Genomic DNA, 17,501 nt, shown 5'->3' on the forward strand with positions numbered 1-17,501 from the left:
TGTTCATTGCAGCATTAATTCACCATATTTTGTTGATTGCTTCAGAAGTTCTAAAACAGGTACAATTAGACAAAACATTTGTGTCTTTCCACAGTAATGTATATCAGATTATATTTGTAAACATTTGGACTGATTAGACTAAATTTAACAAAAGGGAAACAAAAGAAAAGTTAAATTACAGAATTATTTTCATTTTGGCCTTTTATAAGTCTATATTGAACTTTTATTCAAATAAAATGAGATTCTGTGTATTTGTTTGAAATTATGTAATTATTTGATCCTGAGACCTTTCCCATTGCACTAATCTACTGACTATTGTGCTTTAAAAACACACAATATATAAAGAACTTTGTTTTGATTTTGAATATGTGAAATTTGCCTGAAATTTAAACATATGATTGCAAAAACAGATCCTATAGCTTTAATTTGCAAGAAGTGTTGTTAAGGGGTGGCATTTTTTGATGGTACATCAAAAATCATTTTAAACATAGACAAAATAACATTATTCTAGTTGTTTGTCCTTGGAAATCTATTCTTATTTGTAAAAAGGCTTTGGTTTGGTTGGTAAAATTATTTGTTTCAGATATCATTACAATTATAAGAAATATATTCAAACAGGGAAAGAAGATTAACTGTCAATTTTCAGATCATAATACATTAGCCTCAAGATTATGCCATCCCTAAAATGATATATGAATGCTGTTTTAGATGTTTCTTTTTGTTGAAGTATGATTATGTATAAAAAGACCATTATTAATCTATTACAAAAAAATCTATGTTAATTTGAAATTTATACCATTTTACCAGCTAACGTGCTCATGTTTTGTTCATGGTGATCAACTGCCATATTAATGTTATTTATCCATTTTTGCTAAATGATATTTTTGCAGTTCGAACCCATTAATAAATGGCAAACAAGAATCTTAAATTATCTAAGTGGTGCATCTGTTTATGTTTTAGTATATTGGTCTATTTTTAAGTAGAACACATGCTCCATTAAAAACTGCAATGTCAATATTTCCTTTGGGAATTTAAACATAGCAAAGTTGTTGAATGAAACTCCATGGTACAGTTCTGTGCCAGAGTGTTATTTCACTAAAATATTATCGCCAGAAAGTTATCTAAGTAAATGGTAAGATCATATTAGAATACAAATATTATGAACCTCTTTTCAAGGTCAACAGAAAACATTAATGTCCTCTATTATGAAAATGTGTACATCTTTACCCCCCCCCCCAATATAAAAGGGAGTTAAGATAAAATTAAGTCACAAAGCCTCATCATGACCTCTGATATGGATCAGTGACATTCTTGACGCTGGCACCAGGAAAGTAACATACCATCATGGATTCATTGCTGTCCTAATCTTCCCCCTGTTCCCCTATACAGCTGAGCCAGCTATTGTGCCATTGACTTGACTCTGGCTACACACTCCACTGGAACCATCACCCTCAGTCGTATTCAGAATAGAACCATGGTTAGAGAGTGAGATGGACTCAGGGGACTCCTGCACAACCTTCCCAGTCCTTCTAGACTACCTGTTGGTCACCCATTCACTCTCTGCCTGCATACCCTTGAGCTGCGGGGTGCCCACAACTATTAAAGTTACCTACAAAACTCTCATTCTTGCAGATGCACTGCAGAGATGCCAGCTAATGCTCAAGCTCTGAAACCTGGAGCTGGAGCTCTTCCAGCTGACAATGCCTCCTGCATATGTGGTTGTCCAGGACATCAGAAGCATCCCAGAGTTCCCACAGGGAATAGGATGTGCACTCCATTGTTCTGCGGCAAAGGGCCGAGGCCATGGGGGTATTTACAACAAGGATAAGAATTTCAAAAGCAAATCATTGCTTAGCCAGGAGGATGGTGGGAGTAGGGACACAGGCAGAGTTTTGGTTCTGAGCTGCCCTGTTATGCCTCTACAAATATTAAACTTCTTAAATCGATAAAGGCTCACAAGCTACTCACAAATCAACTGCTTCTCCTGTACTGAAGCCAGTTTATTTTGAAAGGAACTTAACTGAAATGTTTTTACTTAACTCATCATTTAAAAGCTTTAGGTTTGAATTTACTGAAAAAGTTAGACTTTTTACTTTACTATCCCCTATTATGTAATTTCTACTTTATCCCCTTGATCTGATTGATAAATCGAGTGCTAATTTTAATTATATGCTAAATTATCAAATGGACTTTAACTTTTAGGTTTTATACTCATTCAAGCAAAATTTGACACCGTGCCACATAAGGTGATACTGGGACAGGTGATCCAAGTTTTGGTCAGAAAAATAGGTTTTAATAAACAGCTGAAGAAACAAGTGAGGTAGACAGAAGTCGAGATTTAAGGAGAGAATTCCAGAGCTTAGGGCCTTTGCAGCATAAGGCATGGTTACCAATGGTGGTGCAATGAAAATCAGGAATGCCCAATTGGCCAGAATTAGACAAGTGCAGATATCTCAGGGGGCTGTGGGGCTGGAGGAGATTATAGAGATTTTGTGGGGGTGGTGGTGGTGGTGTGGCAAAGGGCCGAGGCCTTGGGGGGACTTACAACAAGGATAAGAATTTCAAAAACAAGATATTGCTTAACCAGGAGGATGGTGGGAGTAGGGACACGGGCAGAGTTTTGGATGACCTTAAGTTTACAGAGGGTAGAATGTGGGAGATCAGCCAGCAGCTTAATGGAATAGTCAAGTCTGCAGGTAACAAAGGCAATGGATGAGGGTATCAGCAGCAGTTGAGCTCTGAGGCAGGGGCAGAGTTAGACGATGTTATTAAGTGAAAATAGGTGGCCCTGGTAATGACAGGTATGTGGTCAGGAGCTCATCTAAGGGGTCAACTATGGCACTAAGTTTGCAAACAAACAATGGTTCAGCCTCAGGAGGTTGCCTGAGAGTAATAGAGTTGGATAGCTAGGGGTAGGAACTGAAGACAATGTTTTCTGTCTTACCAACATATAATTGGAGGAAATTTCTGTTCATTCAATACTGGTTGTCGGTCAAGCAGTTTGACAATTTAGAGACAGGAACAGGGTGAAGCTGGGTAGTGTTAGCATTTATGCAACAACTAATGTTTTTGTATGATGTCACAAGAGGCAGCAAGTAGATGAGAAATAGGAGCAAACCAAGACTAGAACCTTGAGAAACACCACAGGTTACAGCGGGGAAGTGAGAAGAGAAGCCATTGGAAGTGATAATCTGGCTATAATTAAATAGATGAGAATGGAACTGGGTAAGAGCAGTCCCAAGTGAACGATACTGAAGAGGCGTCGGGGGAAGATGATGGAATCAACAAGGTCAAGGGCTGCAGACAGGTTGAGAAGGACAAAGGGGGATCGTTTACCTTCGTCACAATTTCACAGAACATTATTTGTGACTTGAATAAGAGATGTTTTGGTACTGTAATGGGGACAGAAACCTGATTGGAGGGCTTCAAACACTGAGTTCCAGGATGACATGGATTTGGAAAGTGACAACTTGTTAAAGGACTTTGGAGAGAAAAGGGAAGTTGGGGATGGGGCAGTAGTTTGCAAAGACGGTGGGGTCAAAGGTTGGTTTTTTTGAGGAGGGGTGATGAAGGTAGCTTTAAAGGAGAGGGGGACAGTACTTGAGAGAACTGTGAACAATATTAGGTAATACAGGGGGGAAAGTTAGATGGTTAGCAGTTCAGTGGGAAGCAGGACATAGGTCTGTTGGACAAGATGAGTTTGGAGAGGCCATGAGGGGAGATTGGAGAGAAACTGGAGAAAGATGGGAGTTCAGGGATAGGGCAGGGAAAGCTCTGGAGGAAGTTTGGTCCGGTGAGCTCGTTGAAGGAAGTGGCAGACACTAGTGGTTGGATGGTCTCAATCTTAATGACAAAGTTGTCCTTTCAGGAGTGAAAGTAAAAAATACTTCTATACAGAAAGGGTGGTAGAAGTTTAAAAATTCCATCTGCAAAGACAATTGATGCCAGATCAACTGTTAATTTTATATCCGAGATTGACAGATTTTTGTTAAACAAAGATAATAAAGGATACGGGTATATGGAATTCAGTTGCAGATCAGACATAATCTCACTGATTGGTAAACAGGCTGGAGGAGCTAAATGGCCTCCACCACTTCCTATGCTCCTGCAGCAGCCAGTCCATGTTTTCTATTGTGACCCCCAAGTCTGAATATTCAACCACAGAATGGAGAAAGGCATCACAGCCGAGCCCAATCTTGCCCTCATTCAATGTTACACCTCCAGCAGTGTCACTAAATTATGCGACACACCACAGGTATATACATATTTTATGCATAATATATAAAGTATGTACATTACACACACACATTCCAGCCACCAAAATCAGCAAACTCAGCACACATCAGCAATCAAACCCAGGGTCGGCATGACCCACCTACTCATTGCCCTCATTAGCTAAAATATCAGGCACTCTTAGATTGGTTTTAATACTGTGTTAATGTTTGGGATTTCTTTTTAACTGGTGATGTATACGCCAGCAGATCCTTGTTGCTTCTGGTAAAAAGGCAATGCACTTTCTTTCTTAAAACCAACAAGGTGTTACCAAAACAAAAACAAAAACAGAATTACCTGGAAAAACTCAGCAGGTCTGGCAGCATCGGCGGAGAAGAAAAGAGTTGACGTTTCGAGTCCTCATGACCCTTCGACAGAACTTGAGTTTGAGTCCAAGAAAGAGTTGAAATATAAGCTGGTTTAAGGTGTGTGTGTGGGGGGCGGAGAGAGAGAAAGATAGAGAGTTGGAGTGGGGGTGTGGTTGTAGGGACAAACAAGCAGTGATAGAAGCAGATCATCAAAAGATGTCAACAACAATGTGTTACCAAAGCATGACAGGGAAATATTATGGGGAAGTGATAGGAGTAAACTGTGACAAATAAAAATCTGTACAATATGCAATACTTAACATATTACAAGGAAAAAGACTTGCATTTTTATAGCGCTTATCACAATTACCAGATGTCTCAAAGTGTTTTACAACCAATGAAGTACCTTTTGAAGTGAAGTTATAGGAAATGCAGCAGCCAATACACACAGCAAACTCTCATAAACAGCAATGTGATAATGATCAGATAATCTGAGATGGTGATTGCAGGATAAATATTAGGCAGGTTACCAGGGTTAACTCACCTGCATTTCCCAACATAGGATTCCTGAGCAGGTAGATGGGGCCTTGGTTTAACATTTCATCTGAAAGACGGCACCTCTGACAGTGCAATGCTCCTCCAGCACTGCACCAGAGTACCAGTCTTGATTTTTGTGCTCAAGCCCTTGAGAGGGGCTTGAACCCAGAACCTTGTGTCATGCCCAGAAGATATGAAGGAAAATATATATATAATATATGTCTATATTATCCTGGCTACTTTATAAAACTATGATTTTTTTAAAAAAACAGACAAAGGCTTTACACTGACTGAAGCCTGACTAGATATGACTCGCACAAAGGGGATTTCTAGCCTTCACAAAACAAGAAGGTTCTAATTATATTTAAAGAGAAACTAATGACCCCTGTAACTGCAGAATCAAATTTTAAGGAAATGCACAAAGACCTTTACGTTTCTAAGGCAGAGCTCTGGCCAGTGGAGATGATACATCTGCAAGGACAAAGGGGCCCTGAAACCATTGAAACTTATCAATGGATGCAACATTAACCATCTCAAGAATCCAGACCAAGAACCTACATCCTTTATCCAAGCCAAAAGGAAGAAGTGGGAATTATGTCACATAAAAACCCCCGCAACTCCACGCCCACACCCCCACCCCCAACCCCCACCAATCTGCTGGAACATGTAATATTGCCTTGTGGAGCTGAATCCAGGCAATCTACCATCTTCCATCAACAAAGCAGCAGCAAAAACAGAGCTCTCTCCAGATTCAACTTGCCTGGCCCTCATCTACACTGTCTCTACTGGAACATCTGAACTTCTGTACCAGTCCCTACTGCAACACCTTCTTCTCTACATGCTTCTCCCATTGTGGAAGTGAGCGCTACTGGAAAAGTGGATTACCCCACATCAGTTTCAGCCTGCTCTCTAAACGAATACACCATTGGGCTTCTGATTCTGGACTCTGGACTCACCTGAAATAATATTCCTATTTTTTCTGTTGTCTTTGCCCTGTACCTCTTTCTTTCCCTTATCCATCTTTTATTGTGTGAATGTAACATTGCGAATCCCCTGTCCACATTTTTGAGTGTGTGTAAAATAAACTAACCCTCTGATTTTACCCTATCTCGAGTTTGCTGTGGTGTTATTAATAGAGGATTGGATCACTCCAAAAACTGAAGGGTTGAGGAAAATACATCACCACTCATAAAGGGAGAAATCAAAAATCAAAAAATACCTTTCTGTTTACCGGCGGGTGGTAAGAGGAGAAATCAGGGCTGTTTTAAATTAAACCCCCTCCTGTCTGTAACACTTGTGATTCAGAGGTGGGTTTTCTGTCAACTGAGCCACAGTTGATATATATTGCAGATAAATATATAAAATATGTATATGCCTTAAACATGTAGCACTGTGTAGTAATTCTGTAGGCATCAATTTGATGTTGGTATCTGCTTTTGTGATACAAGTCAGCAGCAGCAAGTTATACTGTCTGCTCTCCATTGCTGCCTGCCCAGATTAACTGGATGTCTGTGTGTATATCTTTGCAAATGTGAAGCTTTCCACTTACCAGCATTAAAGTTTGAATGTCAGCAATGAACCAGCGGGCATGTGGCCCGCATTATTTCATTCATACAATAGTAGAATGCACAACCTAAACTAGGTGTCCAATTTAGGCCATTGGTCTGCAATGTTTATGGATGGTACCCAAGTTTGGTTGCGCAAGTGTCTGAGAGAAATGGGTACAGCAGACTACATTCCCCATTAAGTACGATTTTAACATTGGTGTTAACCCATTTATTGCAACACATTAAATGTGACATTAAATGAGTGCCCATCAGGCAGCCTAGGGTACTTTATCAATACAGAGCCTGCACAGGCCAAGCAGCACGGGCCAGGCAGCACACATCAGTCTCGGGACCTAAGGAGCCAGGCACCTGTCCTGAGAATCAAGGAAACAGACCAGTTATCTATCTTGGTGGCTAAGATGCCCATTGCTTGGCTCAGGGAGACTCCAGTCCTAATCAATAGATGTGTCATTTCAAAATGGGATGACTTCAGTAACTGTGACTGAGGGGAGGGCAGTGGAAGATAAATTCTGAAAGAGTAACCACTTGGAGAGAAAAAAGCCCATTAGGTATTGATCCTTTGCAATTAACACTGTCGCAATCTAACCATGTGATACTTCACGCACAAATCGAAGGCATGACTAAAAGCATGGATACATTCACCAGATCAATCTCATGATTCTTTCATTAATCTTTGCCCCCTTTTTACAGTTTAGTATTATCATTCCGTGATTGGAAATTGCAAAAGCACAGACAAAAATCCTTCTCCTATCAGCTCACAAAGGAATGGTGCAGTGTACGCCAGTAAGTAATGTTGGCCGTAAGTCGCTCTGAGCTTTATTGCACAGGCACTGAGTGTTCTTTCTGTTCAAATGAAAGGGTCCTTTCAGTCATACGGGATGGAGGCGGCAGCCCTGGCATGTGGTTGAAGCTGATCTTTGGTAACATAGCCGAAGGAGCCTTCCTGGAGGTTACCCAGGTTTGGCTCCATGCCCTCAACATTTTTCTCATCATGGTCATCTTTGGACTCACTAATGGAATCATCATCTGTTGCCTGTGGAGTTGCGTCAAGATCCTCTTCCTCCAATGCGTCCCCCCTTGCCAGTGCCAGATTGTGGACAGCGCAACCACTATCAGTGACACCCGCTCTGGGGGTATTGTAGTGCTCCCCCTGAACGGTCCAGGCATCAGAAGCACATTTTTAGAAGACCTATGGTCCTCTCTATCACCGCCCTTGTGGAGACATAACGGCTTCTCTGCCCCTGTTCTTGGATGATGGAGAGGCGTCATGAGCCACCCCTTCAGTGGATAGCTCTTGTCACCCAACAGCCATCCATCCAGTTGGGCTGGAGCACTGAAGAGACCTCGGCACCTGGGAGTATCTCAGGATGTAAGCGCCATGGGAGCTGCCTGGGTACCTTGCACAGACTTGCAGAATCAGCATCCTGTGATCACACACTATCTGCACGTTCATGGAGTGGAAGCCCTTCCTGTTGACGAAGACATCTGGCTGATCTGCTGGCTCCTTGTTGGCCACATGTGTGCAGTTGATGGCACCCTGGTTACAAGGGAAAGAAACAATCACTGCAAAGCCTCTGGCTCGCTTAGACTGGCTGGCCTTGTCCGTACAGTAAAGAACATACATGCCTGAGCAGGGCTTCTGTCACCAGCTTCACACAACTGTGGACAGGTGATTGGGACACTCCACACAGATCCCCCACTGAGCCCTGGAAAGAGCTGGAGATATAGGAGTTGAAGGCCGCTGTGATCTTCAGAGCCACTGACATGGTGACCATCCACATAGTCAGAGCTGATATCAGACCCAATCATCTGCCAAATGGAGGTCACTGTCTCCCTTGAGGGACAGAGTCTCCTTCGGCATGCACCTTGGACATATTGAGGTAGCTGCATCGCTGCCTGTAAATCCTAACAGCAGGATAGTGGCGTCTTCTGTGGCCCCTTCCACCTTGGACTACCTACTGGCCCTGCGCCCCTTAGGCCTGCACCTCTCCTCCCACAGGTCCCTCCACTGTTAGATGCACTAGGACTGGCTTCCTATCCCTTTTGCCCTTCTCTTCTTCCTCAGCGGAGACCACAATCCCCATTACCAGGGTAAGGGAAGACTGATACATGGAAGCGGCCAGATGGTCTGAATCCTCCGGGGGCCTTGCAGACAGCAAATAGTCTTGAAATGAAGCCTGGAATTGCTAAAAATGAAGCCCCAAACAAAGATGCAGCTGCCAAGTGCCAATAAGCAACCAGCAGCAAACTATCTCCAAAACTCCTCACTACTCACACAAGCAATGCAGCTGACCCTTTTTATCCCGCCCTTGGATGAGGTTTGTGAAAAGGTAGGCTGGCCGCCTGCCCCTTTTGCCCATGCAACAAATTGGAAATTGCACAGGCAAGGAAAAATCGCATTCATCTGGACTCGCAGGGCCTTAAGTGGCTGCTTAATTAATGGCGGGTGCCGCTCCAGCACCTGCCGAGTGAAATATCGCACGAGTGTCATTGTGCACTATTTTACTTACGATTAGGTCGGGCGTGCGCTTGCCCGTGGGACATAAAATTCTGCCCATGAAGTCTGGAAATCCACAAATAACAGCAGGTGCAAATTCTACAGGTGTGTTCCATCTATATATGTCCATCCAAGGGGGATATCGCCCCGTCCATGGTTATTCAATCAGAAACTTTCCGGAGGCTTGAGGCAGAAATTGCAAAAGTTACCTAACCTTCAGCAGCCATGTTAGCCGCCTTGTTACTGCCCATTTTTAAATAAAAGGCAGTTCCTGAAAAATTTATATTGAGTGCACTCCATGTTTAAAGGTATGACCAGGACATGCCTTCACTGACGCTGCTACTGTGCAGTAACAACTCTGGTGGTATTTTTCCACTAACAGGAGGCTGCCATCAAGCCCAAAAAATGTCCTGCCTCCCACACAAATAAGCAGTGTGGTATAGGAATTTCAGTGCCGGTGTGCTGCCAGATATGTAAGCTTTACATCCTAATGCCTGGTGGATCGTGTCAAACAGCACACCCCTTAGGCAGTTTGTAATAGGCAGAGTACTGGTTATATTCAGTCCGTGCTTGCAAAACTCAGAACATAATGGGCAAACTTTTTACCTCGGCCAACAGGCGGCACCCAACCCGCTCAAGCATAAAATGACTGACGTTGAAGTCAGGTGAGTGTCCTGACGTCAACGCACAGTCGCGCGATATTTCAGTTGGTGGGCCCCCGTGGGAATCGCCAGCATGCCCGCTGACAATGAAAAGGCCTGTTAAGGCCATCTCGATTAACTGACAATTATCGCTGCCTGCACAACATTACGGTTGCCAGGCCGGCGAAGAGGGAAAGCGGCCTTTGCACTTTTTGGGAAACCTCATCCAAGGGCGGGATGGTTTCCAAAAGCAAATAAAAATCACAGAATCACAGTGCAGAAGAGGCCCTTTGGCCCATCGAGCCTGCACCGGCACCTAAGAAACATCTGACCTACCTACCTAATCCCATTTACCAGCACTTGGCCCATAGCCTTGAATGTTATGACGTGCCAAGTGCTCATCCAGGTACTTTTTAAAGGATGTGAAGCAACCCACCTCCACCACCCTCCCAGGCAGTGCATTCCAGACTGTCACCACCCTCAGGGTAAAAAAGTTTTTCCTCACATCCCCCCTAAACGTCTTGCCCCTCACCTTGAACTTATGCCCCCTTGTGACTGACCTTTAAACTAACAGGAACAGCTGCTCCCTATCCACACTGTCCATGCCCCTCATAATCTTGTACACCTCGATCAGGTCGCCCCTCAGTCTTCTCTGCTCCAACGAAAACAACCCAAGTCTATTCAACCTCTCTTCATAACTTAAATGTTTCATCCCAGGCAACATCCTGGTGAACCTCCTCTGCACCCCCTCCAGTGCAATCACATCCTTCCTATAATGTGGCAACCAGAACTGCACACAGTAGTCCAGCTGTGGCCTCACTAAGATTCTATACAACTCCAACATGACCTCCCTGCTTTTGTAATCTATGCCTCGATTGATAAAGGCAAGTGGCGCATATGCCTTTTTCACCACCCCACTAACATGCCCCTCTGCCGCAGAGATCTAAGGACATACACGCCAAGGTCTCTTTGTTCCTCAGAACTTCCTAGTGTCATGCCATTCATTAAATACTTCATTGTCAAATTACTCCTTCCAAAGATTATCACCTCACACTTTTCAGGGTTAAATTCCATCTGCCACTTATCTGCCCATTTGACCATCCCGTCTATATCTTCCTGTAACCCAAGACACTCAACATCACTGTTATCCACCCGGCCAATCTTTGTGTCATCCGCAAACTTACTAATCCTACCCCCCTACCCACCCCCCCATCCCCCCCCCCCCCACCCCCCCCCCCCACCCCCCACGTAGTCATCCATGTCATTTATATAAATGACAAATAATAGGGGACCGAGCACAGATCCCTGTGATACGCCACTGGACACTGGCTTCCAGTCACTAAAGCATCCTTCTGTCATCACCCTCTGTCTTCTACAACTAAGCCAATTTTGAATCCACATTATCAAATTACCCTGTATCCCATGTGCATTTGCCTTCTTTATAAGTCTCCCATGTGGGACCTTGTCAAAGGTTTTGCTGAAATCAAAATAAACTACATCAACTGCACTACCCTCATCTACACACCTGGTCACCTCCTCAAAAAATTCAATCAAATTTGTTAGGCATGAGCTCCCTCTGACAAAGCTATGCTGACTATCCCTGATCAAACCTTGCCCCTCCAAATGGAGATAGATGCTATCCTTCAGAACTTTCTCCAATAGTTTCCCTACCACTGAAATGAGACTCACTGGCCTGTAGTTCCCTGGCTTATCTCTACAACACTTCTTAAATAGTGGAACCACATTAGCTGTTCTCCGGTCCTCTGGCACCTCCTCCCTGGCCAGAGAGGAATTAAAAATTTGGGTCAGAGCCCCTGCGATCTCCTCCTTTGCCTCCCTCAGCAGTCTGGGGCACAAATCATCTGGACCTGGAGATTTGTCCACTTTTAAGCATGCCAACACCTCCAATACCTTGTCACTCCCTATATCAATTTGCTTACGAACCTCGCAGTCTCTCTCCCCAAGTTTGATATCTTCATCCTCATTCTCTTGGGTGAAGGCAGATGTGAAGTATTCATTTAACACTCTAGCAATGTCCTTTGGCTCCACCCATAGATTGCCCCCTTGGTCCCTAATGGGCCCTACTCTTTCCCTGGTTATCCTCTTCCCACTTATATACTTATAGAATATCTTGGGATTTTCCCTACTTTTACCAGCCAGAGCTTTCTCATATCCCCTCTTTGATCTCCTAATTGCTTTCTTAAGCTCCACCCTGCACTTTCTATACTCCACTAATGCCTCTGCTGATTTGCTTCCCTTGTACTTGCTAAAAGCCTCTCTTTTCCTTCTCTTCGTAACCTGAATATCTCTGGTCATCGATGGTTCTCTGGGCTTGTTGCTCCTTCCTATCACCCTATATATAAATAAATATTTTAAAATTTAATTAATAACAGAGTCACATGAGCCGAGACATGTTTCATAACATTTTTCAATTCTTTTATTATTTTTTCTGAAAACTTTTGATCTCCATGAGGCAGCTCTGTGCCTCAGGGAGATTCTCAAGCGCGCGCATGCGCACATGCGCAAAGTTCATGCTCATCTTGCTTGCCCTCCTCTCCTCCCCATACAGGCAGTGCTGAGCGCTGCTCCTTGCGTTTCATGCTGGGTGGGCCTTAATTGGTCCACCAGTGTGAAATAGCCTTCCAGTCGGCTTCCCAATTGCCCCTTCCCAGAATGCCCAACAAGGGCTAAATTCTGCCCAGTATCTAACTTTAGATGTGATTCCATGATTGGACAGCACTTTTGAGTGTGCCAAGAATTACATTAACAACCAATTTTAAGATTATCAATCGGGTTTGCAATGTAGCTCACTTAATTTTGCTAGAAGCTACGTATATTCATATGTAGAGACCTGTCCTCTGAAAGGCAAAAGTAACAGGTCCAGGCATTACATCTTTTTGAATTAAACAGAAGTGTGAAGGACAAAAGTTTCCTGTTGCACCCACCATGGCAATGCCTTTACCAATCAGAGTTGACTTGCCAACCAATTAGCACCCTTTTCTCAAGTAGTATAAATTGTTGCTCCCTTTGAAATTTGACGTTCCTGCATCTGTCCTGATGAGTGCAAAATGAAAAGCTTTGACTGCATTTTCCTTTTTTCAGCAACTTAATTCAATAATACTAAGCGACGATTTAGAACCTTTTAATTTTGGTATCAATTCTAGTAATTCTTTTGCATTTTCTCCAGTGCCCATATATCTTTTTCATCACATGGAGACCAGAACTGTTCACAGTATTCCCAAGTGTGTTCTAACCAAGGTGCTATACAAGTTTACCTTAACTTCTCTGCTTCTTGGTTCAACACCTCTAGGAATGAAGCTCACTGCTTTGTTTACTTTTCTGTGGTCTTATTAGCCTGTGCCACAACTTTTACCGATTTATTTAGCCTCAGATCCCTCCACCCCACTTGGAAAATTGTTTTCTAAGGAGTATGTGCTCTTGTTATTCTTCCTAACAAAATATGCCTCCTCATGCTTATCTATATTGAAGTTAATTGCTTACACTCCTATTTCATAGGCCCATTGATTTTTCCTGTATTTTCGTGGCAGTTTTCATCTGTATTAACTACACCCCCAATTTGTTGTCATCCGCAAATTTTGAAATTTTTCTTCCAATTCTCTCGTCTAACTTGTTTATTTAAATGGTGAACAGTTTTACTATTAGGGTCAAAAACTGTCATTCTCAATTTAATCTATTACAGTGCGATTCTTACCTGGGATTTTAAATGTAACAGGTTAATGATGCTAACTGAAATAAAATAAAGTCTAATAGCAGCAATGCTTTAAAAGACTATCCATTGAATTTTCTAGACATATGGCAGTTTGGCATTTGTTTAATTTATTCAAAAAGGCATTTGCAGGAAGCATAAATATTTCTTGTACTTCTGAAAAATAACTACGGCTAACATAAAAAAATTGCTTATATTCTATCTCCTATGTTTCTTACACAGAATTAACAAGTTTAATTAGCAGTACGAGCAGCTTACTTTCCTCAGCTTCCCTAACTCGTATTCTGAGATAGCCCGTCAATTAATACTTACTATAAGCCCGCTAACTCACACAGCTCCCTCGATTGCACTTTGCTTCATGTAGCTACTCTACTCTATTCTCTCAGTTTCTGCATCTCATCTGTTCTGACGATACCACCTTATACATAAATGCTTACGATAAGTCTTCCTTTTTCCTCCACCGAGGATTCCCATCCACAATTGTTGACAAGGCCTTTAAATATGTCAGCCCCATTTTCTGCATTTCTGCCCTTAGTCCTTCTCGTCCCACCCAGAACTATGACAGGGCCCCCCTTGTCATCACCCTCCATTCCACCAGCTTCCAAATTCAATGGATCATTGCAGGCCTGAGGCTTGCAATCACTAATTTTTGCAATTTTATATTTTTGCATATTATTTTTGCTTGGCTTTTGATTTTAAGTGATCCTATATTAAGCCTTTATTGAATTCTTAAAAATTAATTTGCAGACCTTGATTTAAAACTAAGTGCGATTGTGTTCTAATTAAGTCAAATAATCAATCAATAGTAGTCAGTAATGACATTATTAACTGTGGACTTTTATTTTCTCCCCAAGACTTTGTTTTCATACTGGTCAGGCCATGTTCACAGCTGTTGTTTAAACTACTGTTTTTCCGTTAAGTGCTAGATCTACTAAGATAAAAGTTATTTACAGAAATCAATTCTTACTGCATTCAATGGCCCTTAAACTACAAGCCAGGACAATGAATAACCTTGCACATATGGTGGTCAATTATGATGTGGAGATGGAGTTTGACTGATGGACCGTATAATTGATGGAATGTGGGAGACACCATCAAAGAGATGTGATTGCAAAGCCTGGAAGCCTTACAGTGCATGTGAGAAGAATTTGATAAGAACTGATTGGATACCAGACTCTTGTTTTGAGAAAGTCTGAATGGAGGCCTCCGAAGGCTGGAATGGAGCCAGAAATTGGACTTAAAAGGACACAGCATCCAGCATTTGGGGCTGCAGCCAGAGTAGAATAGCCAACCACTGAAGACTATGGAAGAAGGGGTATTGACAGAGTGACTGACCGAAGAGTCCACTCCTATGCAATGTTCTTCGGAGACTTTGTATAAACCAAAGGGAATTTTATTATTTTAGGGAACTGCCTTGAACAGACTAATTTGGAGTTGTTTTACTATTTGGGGAACTGTCTTGAACAGAACAATTTGGGGCTGTTTTACTATTTGGGGAACTGTCTTGAACCGACTAATGTGAGCTTGTTTTACCATTTTGGGGAACTGTCTTGAACAGACTAATTTGGGGTTACCATTTCTGCTACAATGAAGTTGTTTTTCTTCCTTTCTTTTTATATACAAAGTGGGTTTTTTCTTCCCTGCTTTCTCTTTAATAAAGTTATCTTTCCTTTTTAAATCGTTAATAACTGTATAAGAAAAAATGTTGTTTTTATACATTATTTACTATTGAGTCACTCATTCCTGGTCATCCAGAGTTTGGTTCCAAGCCTAAATGAGACTCTGCAAGGGTCTATCGCTCCTCTCCATCATCCTTCGCCTTTTCCATCATCTCTAATGTCATATCATCATCAAGCACATCTTCCCCTCTCCTCCCCTTTCATTATTCTGAAGCGATTGTTCCCTCCGTGACACTCTGGTCCACTCCTCAACACCCCCTTTCCTCCCAGTGCACTTTCCCACACAAGCACAGGAGATACAACACCTATCCTTTTACCTCCTCCCTTCTCATACCCCAACTAGGGCTGCCTTCTACTAGGGTTATATTCCTAGAAGTTTCATTACATGACTTGCCCCACGTTCCAGCCATTGGCTGGCAAACACATCCAATTTGTGACCCACTGTGTTCCTACACCAATTGGAAAGCAAAAAAGATGCATTACCCAAGTGGGAGATACTTGACTGTGTTAACCAAACAGCCACCCCCTACCATTTCCAATACTTCTACCTGGTAAAGAGAAATTTCTAAAGAAAATTACAAAATAAAAAATATTTTTTAATGGCCCTATGATTTCTCTCCACAGTTGCACACAGGAGATTGGTTTTCAATTCCTGGAGACTCCAGGCCAATCCTGGAGGGTTGGCCACCCTACCCTAAACACTCCTTCCACAGGGTAAAACAGCGATTTACTTCTACTTCTTTCAATTTAGCATACTATATTTACTATTCACAATGCAATCTCTTCTTTATTAGAGAGACCATATTCAGATAAAGTGAGACTTTGCTGAACTTCTCTGTTTGGTCCACAAGCATGAACTTGAAGCTCAGCATAAGCTCAAAGAACAGCATCTCATCTTTTGATTAGGCACTTTTCCATACTCAATATTGCATTTGACATTTTCAGATCATAACTCCACTCCCATTCTTTCAGTCGGCATTGATAATAATGATTTTTCTATTGCCATTTACACCTCCACTAGACCCACTTTTTTTTATATAGTTGTCCCATTACCATATCCTTTTGTTTTACACCATCATTCCTTTAATCGCTCTGAGTCTTCTATCTATCACAAGCTTTTCCTTCTATTTTTCCTTCTCTCCTGCTTTCCCTGCCTTCATACTTGCTTAAAATCTGTTACGTATGTCTCTAACACTTGCATGTTCTGATGAAAGGTCACCAACCTGAAAAGTTGGGCTGAATCTTAACTCTCAAAAATGGGTAAGTTGGGGTCATATCCGTGGTTAAAGTACAAAAACCTTTAAAAAGAATAGAACACACCCACTTTCAGATTTAACAGAGCATGATGGGGGAGGCAGAATAGGGGAGATGGGGGTTGGGAAATGGTGACCAACCCGCTTGCAGGAAGCATGTTGATCCTTTAAGTGCTATGATGAGTGTGTGTGCCTTCATTTTAACATTCATTCTATTTTTAACCACAGGCAACAAGGTTTCCTGAGCCTCAGGGAACTCAGCAGCTTAAAGGAGGTGAAAGGGGCTGAATCCATGACGTAAGTGTCTTTACAGACAGCTTGTGGGCCAGGAGGAACAGGAGTGCTTCTTCCAAGTCCAACAAACCACCCAGTAAACACCACTGGCCCACCCCCACCCCCCCCACCGCCACCTCCACCTCCATGATCTGTCTGTTCCCTGACCACTATCAAATCTTGTCCTGCAATCAGGACTCCCCAGGTCACTAGGGGAGACCACAACCCCAAATGATTTCTCTCACTCTCCCAATACACCTATCTTCCCTCGTAGGTTTTGGTCCTGTGAAACAGGTTTACCGCCCGAAAGGCCTCCAATTAACTATTAATTAATCCAGCTGCCTACAGGCAGGAATCCAATGGTTGACTTGTGCAAGACACTCAGGAAACACGTTTTTCTGGACTCTGCAATCTCACGACTGTTCCACCCAGAACTCGCTTCCAGGCTGTTACCTCTTTCTTCACAAATGCAGTCTGACCTACTGACTTTTTCCCATAATTTCTGATTATATTTCAGATTTCTAGCATTAAACTTCATCCACTTCCGTTGGGACCAGGCAAGCCAGATGGCCACATGTGTGCAGTTGATTGCACCCTGGACACTGGGGAAGCCAGCAATCGCTGCAAAGCCTCTGGCTCACTCTGTCTGGCTGGCCTGGTCCCAACGGTAGTGGATGAACATCTGAAAATAGCATCTGCCACCTGCTTGACACAGATGTGGACAACTGATTGGGAGTCACCGCAAA

Source organism: Carcharodon carcharias, chromosome 17 (assembly GCF_017639515.1).
Source record: "Carcharodon carcharias isolate sCarCar2 chromosome 17, sCarCar2.pri, whole genome shotgun sequence".
NCBI classification, from domain to species: domain Eukaryota; kingdom Metazoa; phylum Chordata; class Chondrichthyes; order Lamniformes; family Lamnidae; genus Carcharodon; species Carcharodon carcharias.